The sequence below is a fragment of the Vulpes vulpes genome, chromosome 10 (genome assembly GCF_048418805.1).
Source record: "Vulpes vulpes isolate BD-2025 chromosome 10, VulVul3, whole genome shotgun sequence".
In the NCBI taxonomy this organism is placed as follows: domain Eukaryota; kingdom Metazoa; phylum Chordata; class Mammalia; order Carnivora; family Canidae; genus Vulpes; species Vulpes vulpes.
The window spans coordinates 87298961-87314287 of NC_132789.1; the positions used below are offsets into that span (position 1 = coordinate 87298961).

Below are 15327 nucleotides of genomic sequence, written 5' to 3' on the forward strand. Positions count from 1 at the left end.
ATTTTTTTTTTTTTGAAGATTTATTTGTTTATTTGAGAGAGAAAGATCATACAGTGGGGTGGGGAAGAGGGAGAGGGTGAGAGAGGATCTCAAGCAGGCTCCCTGCTGACTGTGGAGCCAGACATGGGGCTTGATCCCAAGACCCTGAGATCATGACCTAAGCAGAAATCAAGAGCTGGATGCTCAATGACTGAGTCACCCAGGCACCCCTGTTTGTGGACTTTAATTGAAGATGACATTTAAAATCAGTAATAATCCAAGGTTATAAAGTGAAGACCAATATCACGGTAGCCATATTAACCATATACGTGTATAATTTAAGCCCTTGGATTTTTTTTTCCTCTCTCTCCTTGCTGTTTAACTTTCAAATTTCTCTTCTGTATGCTATGATCTCTACTGAAGGATAGGGTTGAGAAAACAAGGTGGTAGAAATAGAATCTGTCAAATATTTCCACTTGTTAGGAACTCTTCAAAAAGTCCTTATGGAATAAGAGGCTGAGATTATTGGCTAAAATGGGATTTGGGGATTACATGTGATTTTAATTTCTCTACACTATCCAATTTCTATAATTAATTGGGGCATGACTCACAATCCTGAGTAGCACGCCTAGAACACAGAAGAGAAAGATGTATCTTCTGCTTCTTACTTTTGGGGCTGCATTTCCCGTGTGTAACGGGCACGGTGGGTGAAGGATACAGAGATGGTATGGCGTGGTGAAAACCGCAAAGGGTTTGTAAGTCTGCCTCCTTGCAGCTATGAGACCATGCTAAGCCTCAGTTTCCACGACTCTACGAAGCTAATAAGCTTCCTTGCAGAGCTATTGCAAGGATTAAGCATTATTATGCAATGTGTTTGACATATCAAAACTGCATTGTAAAGTCAATTAATAAACAAATGAAAAATCTTGGTTCAGTTGATATCCCATTTAGACTTAGTTTCTGGGTAAAGCTTACGTTTACTGAAACAAACTGCTTTGACTCATTTAGACTGAATCTTTTAAGATAAAATCAGAAAATCCCTTGGGTTGATACTGAGCTGAAAATATAGGTGCCAAGAGGCAAACATATTCCCCATTTTATTCACCCCAAGAAAAAAGAATAGTCTCCCAGTGACCAGAATAACTGCTTCCAGACTGCAGTAAGTGGTCCCAGAGCACTCCCCACTCCTTTGGCTACTGTTCACATTATGGGCAGAAGTTGAGTGACAGGTCCCAAGTGAGACGGACAGGACAACCCTTGGTGGTCCCTCATTATCCCCAGCCATTGGATCCATCATGTGGAAGGATTTTGATTTGGTCTGCAGCCCATGGTAGATTTCTCCCAACAGCAACTGGTTTTCAAATCTGGGGTACATGAAGACTTTCCAAGAGGTACACAGCCATGCATAGATTTAAAGGAACTCATTTCCCATTCTCAACTTTCATATGTATCCTTTCTAAAATTGAGTAGAGGTGGTCTGAAAACAAGACTGTTTCTCTCTTCCTCATTCCCTTTCATAGTCTTCCTTCTCCTACTTTAGAGAAGCCTTTATTTCCTACCCATCCCAAATAACGGGATGGTTCATTGCTCAGGATGTAAAAACTTCCGTGGTGCCAAGTAAAGGGACAGTTAGAAATAAAGTCCTTTCCTAAAGGACCTTGTCTTTTCCATACTCCAGATATTGCCAAAGAAACGTTCTCTGCTGAGGGAGATCCCTGTGACCTTTGATAAGGCATGATAAAGGCAGAGTCTTATTTCATGATAAAACTGGGAATATTGTCTATCTGTAGTGGATTGTTGTCATAGAGACATGTCTCAGCATGTTTATTTTGAATTAATAAATGAAGTCAGATATGTTCGGGCAGAAAGTAAGCCTGCTTTGGCTGACTAGTTTGATACCAAGGACTATTTATATGGCAGACATTTTCCATTAATAAGTGAGTTAAGTGTATAACTCCAAAGTTGTTTTATTTTAAAATAGATTTAAAATGTGAGATAATATTAAAGCAGTTAATAAAACATATTATATTGAAAAAGATCTAGTGAAAGAAGCAGTAATTCCTGACATTTTATGTATGTATCAGGTTAAACAAAGTGCCCTTAAGTGAAAGAGTAAAATGCACAAATGACAGTCACTTGCTTAATCTTTGTAGAGAATTTTTGATATACTTCTCAACATTTCAGAAAGTGGGTGGCTGATTGGGTAACAGATCCTTTTGCAAGTTGGGTGGTTCAACTCTCTGCTTTCAGTAAAATTGAAGGAAGACCTAACTGAACTGTCAGCTCTCAGACATTAAAAATAATTTGTGGTGATAGTAAACTTTGTTATTTTTGATATAAGAATCAGAAAGATCTCAAATAAATGAGAGCAGTACTTCTAAAGCATATCTATTTGTCTTCCCTGCATGCCTATCTATGTATGTGAGCAAGGTATCTCAGCAATTACACTGAAAACAAGGGTAAGTAGAAATAGAATTGCTGCTGTAGCGTCTTACTCTAGCAAAAAGTAGTGTTCATTCATGGAGCATCAGCTAATTGAGAGAAGCAGCTTCATTTATCTCACTGAAAGACACATTTTTAATAAAATTTGATTTTTTTTGCTTGATAATTGTCAAGATTTGCAATATGTTGATATTTTGTGACTAAAGAGGTTTATATTAGTATAAAGTTCTGTGGGCAAAATAGAATGAAAATATGAGTTCAAAGAGGAAAAAGGAATCATGTAAAATATGCATCTGTAAATATGATGAATAGTTTAAATGTTAACTTAAAAATGTGTTGAGGGGGCGCATTGGTTTTCAAATTTTATTACAGGATATTCAAGTGAAAAAAACACACCATTGCAATAGGGGAGCTGCCTATAGTCCTTGGGAATAATATGTTCCTTGTTGGTGTGGGGATGAGGGAGAGAGGTGAGAGGTGCACAGTGGCTCTCGAAGCGTCTGTCTGGTGACTGGTGTCACGAGATTTTGATTTGTAGTGTAGGCTTCCTTGGAATTTGAAATTCTGGATTAATATTAGAACCAGCCTTGAGCTTTAACCTGAAATAGGCCTTCTCTGCCATTTTAAGTCCTCTCTGGTTCAGGTCTATACTTTCTTAAAGACATCTCCCTCTCTGAAGTCATTCCTGACATATATTTCTGTTGTGTGGGTTCCCATAGGTATCACTTTAATCAAGATTCTGTGAAAGCATTTATTTTGTTCATTCATTCATTCATTCATTCATTCATTCAAGAACCATGTGTGCCAGGTACTGCATAGGGAGCTGAATATGCCTTTCTGAGCAAAACAAGCATGGGCCCCATCCTCATGGAGCTGATATTTCAGTGGAAATAGAGGAACAATAAAAGTAAATAATTATACAAATAGATGATTAAAGATCATAACAAGTACTACGAATGCAAAGAACATGGTGATTAATGACAGAAAGAACAGGGAGTGCTTGGTTCTAATTGAATAAACAGGACAAATTCTTTGAGGAGGTAACAGTTACACTGAAATCAGAAGTAGGAGAGCAACCTGCCATACTAAAAATGGTGAAATGGTGTTCCAGTTAGTGAGAATAATGGGTGGGGGTGAGGTGGGAGACCAACTAGTGATGCGCAAGGACAGAAAAAAGCAGGGCCCCCCAAATATTCATAAGCTCAGATTTTATTCTCAGTGCGGTGGAAATCCATCGAAAGACTTCTAGCAAGTTTTATTTGTTTTTAAAATATAATTTGGGCTGATGTCTGAAGTCTTGACTGGAGTAGGCAAGACAGAAACAGGGAAATCATTTAAGAGGTGTATCAGCCAGATTAGGCAAGGCTATGCAGTAATGACCCCTAAATCTTTGGGGCTTATATCAACAAGATTGTATTTTTTCACTCATGCTACACATCTATTACAGGTCGCCAGGAGCCCTACTCCCCATCCACTCACTCCAGGATCTGGCCAGATGGAGCAGCCCCACCATCTTGAAAATTGCTGGTCACACAGCAGAAAAAGGAACATAGTAAACCAGGTCCTGGTTCTTAAAACATCTGCCTAGACAAGTCACCTGCCCCTTCTGCCTGTATTTTATTGTCCTTATCAAATTATATGGTCACCCCTGATTTCAACATAGATGGAATGTACCCCCTGCAGGAGGGGCACTGCGGGAAAAGAAAATGAATATCTGGTGGATGGTTTTATGAGGTACTGCTGGAGGCTGTCCAAACAAGACGAGATGGGACGTTTGATTGAAGTGATGCTAGTCAAGACAGGGACAAATGGGCAGATTTGAGGTTATTTTTGGAGTTCTTTTCTGGATATGGTAATGGCTTGACTCCAATGGAGGTTTGTTGTTGCTGTTGTTGTTGTTGTTGTTGTTTGGTCACTCTCATTAGACTGTGAACCTCATGAGGCAAGCCATGATATTCATCTCCATTTATCCAAGGCCAAGCATAGAAATGTTTACTGAATGAAGGAATGGGATTCACAGATCAAAAACCTGCCTCCTGGATATACTATGGCTTGGAATTTCCCACAGTTGGGGTGAATCTGTTCTGTAGAGGGAGGGAGAAGATTTAAAAAAAAAAAGTGTTTTACACATAAGAGAAAGCCTCACTCATTGGATTTTCTGCAGGATTGTGAGGGACATCGATTTAGGAAATGGTCCGGGCCACAGCACTGCTCCTTCCTGGGGGGAGAGCCTGACTGGGCCCGTCCTGTTCCATTCTCTCCTGGGACTGACATTTCTTCCATTTCTTCCATCTCCATCAGCTTCTGATCGCTTTGCACCCCGGGAGGGGGCGGAGGAGTGGCCATCTGCAGCGATGCCTCTGGAGAAAACAGAGTTTAGATACAGCCCATAAATCCAGCCCAATGAATGACTCCCTTAAACAAAGACAATGGCTGGTGGAGTGGGGGTAAAAAAAAAACCTGCCTAAAAGAAATCTTGAAAAAATGCAGCGAGGAGGTCTGCCCTCCAGGTTGCTGCCCCCCTGCCCCTCCTCACCCCACCCCCCATGCTGCTTGGCCCCGCGGGCCGCTGGCTGCACAAGTGACCTGTTGGGTCTCCAAGAGCAGGGCCTTCGGGGCGCCAGCTTCTCCGGGATGAGGCGGATCCCAGCCCCCCGACCCCCCCACCTCCCCCCATCCCCCCGACCGCCCCCCCCCAGCCTGCTGCGCCTTCGGGAGGCGGTGCCGGGCGCCCCAGCCTCCGCCCCCAGCTGTGGTCCTGGGGGGGCAGCCTGCGCGCTAGCACATCCCTTCCCCTCTCGGTGTGGTGGCCCTCTGTCATCTGTCACCCCGCGGGGACCAGCTCCTTCTCTAACACCTGCTCCGGAGACCCCCCCCCCCCCCGGGGTTCATGTCTGGTCCTTGCCGCATCCCGGTCCTCTTGGTTCAACATCAGGGATGGGGGTGAGGGGGGGAGGGATGGTGTTAGCCAAGGTCACTGCGTCCCGCCCCCGGGGCAGGAAAGGGTGTGCGGCTCGCGCCCCGGGGGGTGGGGGGGGCGGTGGAGGAGCCCCATCCCTGTCGGGGAGACCACAGGCCGGGAATGTGCTCCTGGCGCAGACGGTGGGTTCAGCTCCGGGTGCAGGCCTGGCCCGAGCTTCAGTCCCGGGGCTTCCAGGAGCCGGCTCCCTGGGGGGGGGGGGGGGGGGGTGCCGGGGTCCCCGGGTCTCTCTGGGTTGATTTCAGATCTGGCCGCTCCGAGGAAGAACTCTCGCATCCCCGGAGGCTAACATGCCACTGCCCGTGGTTTATTCCTCAGAGCTCTGGTCCCACCCCGGCGCCCACCCCACCGAGCCTCCTGTTGAGCACGCATCCCCCCAGAGCATGCATCCCCTCAAGCCACCGGCACCTTCCAGGAAGGGAGGCGGTTCTCGGTTAGCCGTGCCTCAGGCCCAGGGCAGGGACAGGCCGGATCAAAAGGAGAACCGGGGTCCGGAGGGAGGAGGGTCCTGAAACAAGGACGAGAGGAAGAGGAAGGGAAGGGGAGGTAGAGGCTCTCACCAAGTCTTGGGTGACGGTGACAGTGGAGGATCACCCAGGCCCCACGGTCCCGGTTTGCTGCCCCGGGCCAGGTCCCCGAGGAGCTGAAAGGAATCCCCCCCCCCCCGGGAGGGAGCCCCGAAAGTGTTTCTTAACAAACAGCCAGCTTTGGATATCCACTTTGCTGATGCGGATATTCAAATTGCTGATTTCTTTCTCTTTTTTTTCCCTCCACTGTGCCGATCTCTCCAAGCCCAGACCGGCCCGAGTCTTTCTAGTGCAGGGCCAGGTCGTGGATCTGTAGCAGAGGGGCTGCTGCCGGGGGGCAGGAAGACTGTGTCTACCTGGGAAGCCAGGGCTCGGGGAAGACACGCAGGTGCAGCAGCTGCAGGGGCCCCAAGCTTCTGGGCCTGGCCGGTGACTCTCCTGCTCAGCAGGCCTTCCGGCAAATGCACATTCAGGTCCCCATCTGCCAGCAGTCACAAGATTCAGAGAGCCACGGCCTCGACAGCCCAGCCTGCCTCACCCTCCGTCCATTCTCTGAATGGGCAAACGTCACACAGCAGCCCTCTGGCCCGGGAACCATTGCCTGATTCTCCCTGGGCACCTGTGTCCTAGAGACAGAGGGTGCTGGTGTTGGCCTGAGTCATGTTCTGGGGCACTCTGGGCAGGGCATGGAGATGTCAAGGAGGCCAGGGCCCTGCCACCCCTCTGGCTTGCTGAGAGGCCCTGAGCCGTTGGTATATGACCACTTGGATCTTCTGGGTGGCGTTATAACCCCTGAGAAATGCCCGTCGCTTTGTGGGGAGGTAACCTTAATGCAATGCTTTTCTGCATTCATGTGAGTTTAAAGTCAGCATTCTGTTGAGGAACAAACAAAAACCAAGCAAAACTTGTTTCCAGAATATTCTCCTGTCTCCTACCATCAGTATAACACCTTAATGATTTGCGATACATAAACAAGGAGTGGGATTCAACGGACATGCCAACCAACACTGCTCTCATCATCAGAGCAAGGGGAGCAGCAGATACTTTATGCCGTGGTAACTGGCTAGCTATACAGTCCCACAAGCCATAAATGCAAAATCCGCTTCTTCCTCCTCTCCCCCCCACAGTGCCCCCTGCATATTAAGTACTGAATTAATGAGTTCATCATTGGGGTCAACTCTGAACTGGGCTGACTTCTCAGCAACCAGTCTCAGGAAAAGCAGGAGGGAGTTGTCTACTCACTGACCTCAGAAGAACGTTTGATAAAAATGTTGATTCCTTTGGTTACTTATGAGTTATAACATGCATATAAATGAGCAGGTTTTATTAGTTGGTGTAGATATCAAATTCTATCTGTAGAAAACAGGCATTTTACTCTAAAAGAGGCTAAACTGGGTTAAAAATGAGCTTCACAATCCTATTAGAACTTGTGTTCATATCTGTCCCCCCAAAAGGGCACTGCCTTCCTTTGAATTGTAGGATCTAGAATTGTAGAGCTCATCAGACCGCCTTCTTTCAGAGATGAAGAGATGGAGGCTCAGAGTGCTAAAGTAGCCTGTGAGTGGCTCTCCAGCTCGGGCCGGCGGAGGGAGAACCGGTGTACAAGACTTATGCTCTTCCAGCCAGCGTTCTGTCTCTGCCATGATTCACAGGATCAGAGTTTCTACGAGCCTCCCAGGCTGGGGAATGTGACTTTTTGTTGTCCTCTTTAAAGCATGCTGTAATAAACAATCTACGGTGATTACTCTTCCCTATAATTCCACATGGGGATTATAAGCCATCCTGTTATTCTGTAGCTGTATCATGCTGGTTTATTATTATATTGAAATGTTTCCTTTAAATACATTAGAGTCATACAGTATTTATTTTAAATAAGAGGGAACTAGCCTCTAGGAGATGTAGTAGTTCCTAAATTAGAAGCTCAGACATTTTAAATTAGAACGAAAGGCCCTAGGTAAATCTCTGAAGTAGGCCAGCAAGCTTGGTGAACGCATGAGGGAATTTATTGCAAGGTGTCAATAGATTCACGTGTATGCGAAGAACTGATTATAGACTAAACAAATAATATTTCTCACCCATACATCTCCTATGGGTCCACAAGCTTGTATTTGAAACGTTTGGGGCTGCATATGTTTTGGAAGTTAGATATTTCAGGTTTCAGAAGTCAGGTAACAGGATGTATAAACTATATATTAATAGCATTCCCAGGAGTCTGGAACAGCACCCTATAATCAAGCACCTTAATAATTTTGCAGTTAAATATGGGAATGTTCACTACTAATGGAATAAAAAAAGACTATCAATAGCCTTATGTTAGTTCAGGTCAGGTTTTGCCCCCAAAATGAGTTTGTCATGAATGTATCAAAAAAACCCTCTATTATAAGGGGTAGTGGAAAGGGAGGCAGGAGGGGGATGGGGTGACTGGGTGATGGGCACTGAGGAGGGCACCTGACGGGATGACCACTGGGTGTTATACTATATGTTGGCAAATTGAACTTCAATTAAAAAAATATATTAAAAAAAACAAAAAAAACCCTCTATTTTTAGTGCTTTGTAAAGTCCAGGATTATGGATGAAGGATTGTAGATCTAAATTTAAATGTATGAACATACTAATCAATAAGAGATAAACTTATTAAATGAGTTTCAATATTTAATGTACCTTTTTCTCACTATGTATTTTCTCAATCGGTGGCTAGATACAAAGACAACAACATATATCACACCAGAATTCACAAAATTTTAAGGACTCTTGAGTGTCCTTGGTGGAACCCTAATCCCAATCACAGCATGGCCCCGGATTCCCACTTCATGGGACCATCTCCTTCCCTAGTGCACAGTTGGAGGGGTGGGAGGGCCAGTGAGGACCTAAGGCTGGAGCCTCATTAGGAAAATCTCTATCCTTTAGGGCAGGGATTCCCAATCTTATTAAATAGGAGGGACTCCTTTTAATTGTACGTGCTCTGGAGCTAGATTTCTGTGTCAAGACTCTTGCTCTGCTGGGACACCTGGGTGGTTCAGTGGTTGAGCATCTGCCTTCGGCTTAAGTTGTTATCCCAGGGTCTAGGGATGGAGTCCCGACTTGGGCTCCCCTGGGGAGCCCGCTTCTCCCTCTGCCTAGGTCTCTGCCTCTCTCTGTGTGTCTCTCATAAATAAATAAAATCTTAAAAAAAAAAAAAGATTCTTGCTCTGCTACTTATCTATTGTGTGAACTCAGACAAATCATTTTACGTCTTTGCACTTCAGCATTCTCCTCAGTTATAAAGGAGGAAGGAAGAGTTCCTATTTTGTAAGAATATCATAGGGACTCATTTTAAGTAAAGCTCTTAGAGGAGTACCAGACACATAGTAATCTCTCAATAAATCTTGACTATTATTATTACTACTATAGTATTAACCTACATGCCTACAGTAGGCAGGATAATGCCCCCCCCACTTCCAGATGTCTACACCCTAATTCCCATAACCTGTTACAGAATACACTGGAGCATACCAGTGTAGATGTGGTTAAGTTAAGGGCCTTCGAATGAGGACATTATCCTGGATTATCCAAGTGTTCCCAGTGTAATCTCACGAATGTGTAAAAGGGAAAGCTATTCCTGGCTGTGGTAAGAGAAAGAGATGTGACAACAGAAGCAGAGTCAGAGAGAAGCTCCATGGCTAACTTTGAAAATGAGAGAATGGGCCACAAGCAAAATGTGGTACATCCATAGAATTGAGGATTATTGGTCTGTAAAAGGAAAGAGGTACTGATGCTCGCTACGATATGGATGGACCTTGAAAACATTATGTTAAGTGAAAGAAGCCAAACACAAAAGGTCATATATTGTATGATTCCATTTATACCGAATGCCTGGAATAGGTAGATCCATAGAAACAGAGGGCAGATTGGGTGGTTCCAAGGGGCTGGCATGAGGGGGAAATGGGGCACAACTGCTGAGAGGGTGTGGGGTATTATCTTTTGACAGAGAGAAAGAGAGATGGATTTATTAGCACCAAACAAACTTTATGCCATAAATATCACAAAGTGGCAGCCACAAAAAGAAACAAAAGATGCTATTGGAGCTAAACTGGGCTCCTGATTCTGCATTTCCAACCCTCCCCTGACTCTGTCCCTCCTTCTCAATAAAAAAATTAAAAAAAAAAAAAAAAGCAAACCCACCAAAAGGAGGAAAGACACCCAACTAACGAAATCCTGAGGATTCTCATCAATATGTTCCAGCTTCAAGAGAAATAGATTGAGGGGGTGAGTCAGCAATTCCAGGAAAGTTCCAGGAAAAATTCTTGAGAGAAGCCTCAAGGCTTGGCCCTAGGGATTTATTTGTCTGAGGCAGAAAGGGATTCTGGGTTAGTGCATTGAGCTGCAGAAATGAGCTAAAGCCCAGTGGAGTGTACTACACCCTTGATTAAGTGGACTGGGCGCTAGTGAAAAGGTAGTTAGCCACATCTCAGGAGGGAGTGAAACCCTGGGCTCCAAGCAAGGACTCCAGGCCCATTCCAACTGTTCCCATTTCGCATTCTCAAACCTTCAAGCTATAGAGAAGGGGCTTGAAAATAACACTGCACCCAGAGTGGGGAAGGAAGTGTTCTCTATAAGGCAGGGAGGATGTCAAGGAAAATTCACTTATATTGTGTTCTATTGAAGCAAGAGACAGTCAGAATTGCCCATATTAAGCAGAAATAAGATGAGAAGAAATGGTATAGTCATTGTAAAAATAGACTTAAGGAAAGTAGATGCATGTTAAAGACAGATGAAAAATCCTGTCTGGAGGAAACTAAAACCAAAATAGCAAGCAGGTTCTTTGCAAGTGTATTGCACTATATAAGAACTTAATAAGGACACAAATGAAATAAAACAAAAGATCAGGGATGTCTGGGGGACTCAGCTGGTTGAGCAGCTGACTCTTGGTTTCAGCTCGTGTCCTGACCTCGGGGTCTTGAGATCAGATCTCTGTGGGGCCCCCCGCTCAGTGGGGAGTCTGCTTGAGATTCTCTCCCTCTGACCCTTCCCCTGCTTGCACTGTCATGTGCATGGGCTCTTTTAAATAAATAAATAAATAAATAAATAAATAAATAAATAAATAATCTTTAGTAAAAAATGCAAAAGATCAAAATAAGAAGATAAAACAACAAAATGAGATGAAATGGAATATTGAAGAGCTAAAGGAACAAACTAAATTTTCAAGTAACTATTAGAAATAGAGATTGTAGACATGGATAAAACTCACAATAATGACTAGTGTGGACTTGAGATAATAGCAGCAAATGTGGGGAAACAATAATTGATACTAATTACAGAGCTCAGAGCTAATTCAGTGTAAAGATTTTTGATATTCTTGGGATGCCTGGGTGGCTCAGCTGTTGGGTGTCTGCCTTCAGCTCAGGTCGTGATCCTGGAGTCCTGGGATCGAGTCCCACATTGGGCCCCCACAGGGAGCCTACTTCTCCCTCTGCCTGTGTCTCTGCCTCTATCTGTGTCTCTTATGAATAAAATCATAAAAAAACTTTAAAAAAAGTTTTTGATATTCTTGATAAAAACTCAAAAAAAAAAAAAACAGAAAAATTATTGAAAAGCATAACGCAGGAGAATTTTCCAGAAGTGACAGAAGCAATTGGCAGGTTGAAATATCACACAGGATACTAGGCAAAACTGATATAGAATGAGCAACGTTAGTCATATAATGATGAGGTTATTCAACCTCAAGGAACTTTCTCAGGCATTCTGCAGAAAAAGCTAAAAGGGGAAAAAGAAAAATCAAAGGGCCTTTAGACTTCTTATCAACTCCCAAACACTAGGGAACAGCATGGCAATGTCTATAGAGGAAAAAAATTGTGACCTAGAATACCTTCATCCTGCCAAATTGTCTTTCATGTACAAGGGCAACAAGGAGAGCATGCTAAAACATAACAGAGCTCAGGGAATAAAGCACACATACATTTTCTAGAAGAAAGTCTTTGTGGACACAGGCTCTGAAGCCAGATTGCCTGGATTTGAATTCGGGTTCGAATCCTGGCTTTGCCACTTACTAGCTGTGTAGTTTAGGCAGGTTCCTTTTTATACCAAGTCTCCTCATCTGTAAAATGGGGATCATAGTCACTATTTAATTGGGCTGTTTGTGTGGATTCAATGAATTATATATATATATATATATATATATATATATATATATATATATATATATATATAAAACTGCTTGGAATAGTGCCTAGCCCGAAGTAAATGCTCTATATACACATGTTTCCTGTAATCAATACTGTGTATCATTGTGATGAGGAAAGCCATCTCACCAAGAGATAAAGCTAAGAATGGTAAAGTACTAAATTAGTCCAAACACAAAGCTAAGATTGAACAAAAACAGCAACAATTGAGGAAAATATGGTTGCAGAACAGATTGTAAATGGATAAATTTTGACTAAGCAAACAAAAGCACTAAAAAAAAAGGGAGATAGTATGAGAAAAGTGGAGAAGAAGTACAAGTATGCTGGTCACTTACCTTTCATAAAAAACCCTTCGACTCATATTGTCTAAAATTGAAATAAGTAATTAGAAAGACATCTTCTTAATGATACTCATCTCCTTTTCTTACCCTTTAGAGCAGTCTCTTAAGAATGAGGAAAGTACTGTGAAATTCAGCATTTTCTTTACTTTCCCTTCAATTTCTTTTGTCTTCTACTAAATTCACATGAAATAAAATGTAATTTTTTTTAATCTCTAAAAGGGATATAACACAGTTCTATTCTTATGAGATTATTTTTGATGACCTAGCCATCCTTCCACCCAATTATACATTTGTGTAGAGAGAAGTCTGAATTGATGATCAACATGTGTTAACACTGGCTATTGTAGGGTAGTGGAATTTGAATAATTCATGGTTTTTCTGGTATGTTCCTTGAGTTTTAATAATATGTGTGTATAGAACCAGTAAAGTTATTATTTTAAAACTAATCAATTTAACAACCAACTAAATCAATCATCGATCATTTCACAACCCTGCAAGAAATGACTCATGCTTGTTCAAACACATTTTATTCTTAAGAAAAGACACTATGTATAATCAAAGTCAACCTCTTCATATTTTCCACTCTGTTACTTAAGCATTAGGGAACAGTTTTGTCTTGTCAACACCCAGCTAGAAATAAAAGCTTATATGTGATGAAAAATAGTGGCTGTGGGGTATGGAGTGACTCACAGGAATATGATTTCCCATGTCAGGAATAAATGATCTCCACCAAGTAAGCTGGACTTTCCTACAATGTCAAGCAAGGAAGTAGGGTTTGTAGGAGCAAAAGGCAGCTATTTCTTCCCCTACCACTCAAACACATATGATAATGATGTCCTCCTTTGACTAAGGATAACCCTGTGAATCTGCTGTAGACTGCCACAGAGCCTGGAATTCAGTTTTCAGTAATTGGCTGATCCTCTGAGCTGCCCTAGGTAGTGCTTCCTGTTCCTTTCCTTTCCTCTGCATTGTAGCTTGATCTCTCTCTACTTATGCTTCATTGTGATAGTTGGTCTGTCCCCTGTGAACTTCTGAGCTCCTTGAGGGCAGAAACTGTGTGCCTTGTTCATTACTCCACCCTAACCCTTGTGCCTGGTACAGAGCCCATCTTAGAGTGGGTGCTTGGTGGACTTTTGGTAGATGGTGAATATTGAATGAATTATCCATCCTTTGTCATCAGGTATATACACGTGTGAGAACAAAAAGCTGGGATAAAAGAATCTTTCTTCTTCTCATAATGTCATGTGAGACCAAAAACCTCTGAACATAATCAGCCCCATTACCAAGATGTAGGCATGGCTCCCCTACTATATAGCCAAATTCTTTTTTTTTTTCTTTTTTTAGAGGCAATGAAGAAACTGAAGAAGGGTTGATTAAAGGCAATTGTTCTGGAATCACTCCACAGGAGTCTTTTTGAAACAGTAGAATGCTATCTGGCCAGATTTTATTGCCTTGATACCAAATGCACCAAATGGGAGCCTCTTCATGCTGTTGCACATCCTAGAAGCCCTGTTTCTCCCTCATAATGTTATACCAGCCATTAGGGAACAGTTTAAAGGTTAATCATTTACAGAGTTACCTTGGCAAATAACAATGGACACGTCAGAGAAAGGAATATTTTGATTTTTAAATTTCCATTAGATGTAGACTCGGCCCTCTTGAAGAATAGGGCCCTTAATTCCCAGTAGGCCAGACCACAAAGAGCCGCTCATGTTGAGTATGGTTGCATGAATTGGATAAGGGCATTTAAACAGAATCTGGAGGAGAAAGTTACTTCTTATTCCACATTAGTAAGAAGCAAGAGAGACAGCAAATGGGGATCAGTGCTAAGGGTATGCACGGAAATTGGGTACATGCAAGAGCACTAGTTCTGAAAGGCCTCAGACAACATTTTCTTCCCGATATTTAAACCACAATGCAGATGCTATTGTTTGGTGAATGGAAATCACGCAAGAAAGGACAGAAAGAAGGAGAACTCTACAAAATACTAAAAACTCTTGTGTTTTCCTGACTAGTATCTGGATTGAAGTCATGAGATCTATAGGCATTTTGCCTTTGGGGAAGGTATAGTCAGGTGGTACTTTGTAACCTACTTCTAAGAAGTTTTAAGTCTATCACTCAGTGATGGACTCTCTTTCATCGAGTCTTTGGTCTTTGTTCTCTCACAGATAAGAATTTGCTGTTGCAGTGTACGCCTCGCACATTGCTAGGGGAAAAAGGTATTTTCGATTTCGGAAAGTTTCCAAAATTTTAAGAAATCTTGACAGTTTAGGCAGACCTTGGCGGGGGTGTTGGGGGAGCTCCTGACTTTTGGGCAACTTCCTGGGCAGAAGAGGATCTTTTCTTGGGGTTGTGAGAATGGTTATTACACCTACCAGCACCAGGACCTGGGGGAGAGAGGACACCTCTTCTAGCTGTTGTAAGACAATACTCACCAGCTCATAGCACCACTGGCCCACCTCCTTGACTCTGCCTTCAAAACACATCACCAATGAATTTTAAAACCCACTGTATATAGATCAGAAGGTTTCATAAATTCAAGGGTAAGACTCAGCTAGAAAACTTGTAAAAAATGCAGAGTTCTGGGCCCCACATGTCTGAGATCTGAAGTGGGGCCCCGGACTCTGCAGTTTTACAAGCTTGGCAAATATCAGAGCTGTGAGCAGCCTGACTGGAGAACGCAGCTGTAGATGCTTGCACATGTTCCCTCTGAGACAGCAACTGATGGTGCATTATTAATACCTGTGAAAAACCTTCAAGAAGTAGAGAAGCAGGAGATCTTTTGAGAGGCTGATGCATTGTGCTCTTTCAGCAACTCCCGATGTCATTTATCTGAGATGCTACTTTGTGCTGGCCTCCGTACTAGCACTTCATTTGGTATCTTTTTTTTTTTTTTTTTT

The 15327-nt window shown here is 43.0% G+C and overlaps 1 long non-coding RNA gene across 7 annotated transcripts in view; it reads left to right on the forward strand.

Annotated features, from left to right (window-relative positions):
• LOC112933416 (uncharacterized) overlaps positions 1 to 15327 on the forward strand; it is a 166778-nt gene that overhangs the window by 64190 nt on the left and 87261 nt on the right. For 2 of the 7 annotated variants that reach the window (XR_003237663.2, XR_003237667.2), the window contains exon 7: positions 3869 to 4539. The exons of 2 other annotated variants lie outside the window; for them this stretch is intronic. This is a non-coding gene — a long non-coding RNA (uncharacterized lncRNA). Of the gene's footprint in view, positions 1 to 3868; positions 4540 to 7447; positions 8589 to 15327 lie in introns of those variants that run through there. 3 more of the 7 variants (XR_003237666.2, XR_011994976.1, XR_011994974.1) reach the window with 3 other exon arrangements.